Raw genomic sequence first — 663 nt, forward strand, 5'->3', positions numbered from 1 at the left:
TCCCCAAAGCGGCCCCATCAATACATCAAAGGCTAAGGTTCTAAGTTGCAGCGCCGACGGTTTGCTCTGGGCTATGCCGAATTGGCGTCCTGAAGAATTAATAACAGGCTCTGATCTGCGTCCACTCTGATCCATCACCGATAGCACCTCTTAGCCTGGGGAGGGGGGCAAGGCTCTCTGGTGGTGGGATAAGGTAGGGGAGGTTGAGGAGGTGGGTTCAGATGGCGTTGTGAAGGAGGGTAAGTAAGAGGTGGGAGGGAGGGAGATGGGAAGGTAGGAGAAGGGAAGGCGGGGGAGGCGAAAGGAGGGGTGGAGGAGGTTATGTGCAGAAGGGGATTCAGGGGTATGAGGTAGGGGGAGGGGGCTAGGGAGGGAGATGCTCAAATTGAGATGTGAGGGAGAAAATGTGGGGTTGGGAATAGGGGAGGTAGGAGGGGAAAGAGAAAAGGAGGGGAACTTGGGGCTGGGGTTACGGAGAGCTGGTGGGAAGTGGGGGGATGAGCTCTGATGATGGGGGTGTGGGAGGGGGAAGAGGAGTGTGAGCTTAGATAGTGATGTGAAGGAGAAGAAGTGGGGTATTGGAAGGGGGTGAAGCGCAGACGAAAATATGAAGGTGAGGTTGAAGATGCGATTCATGTTCGGTGAGACATCTGACGTTCTTAC

This window comes from Penaeus monodon, chromosome 22 (genome assembly GCF_015228065.2).
Source record: "Penaeus monodon isolate SGIC_2016 chromosome 22, NSTDA_Pmon_1, whole genome shotgun sequence".
Lineage (NCBI taxonomy): Eukaryota > Metazoa > Arthropoda > Malacostraca > Decapoda > Penaeidae > Penaeus > Penaeus monodon.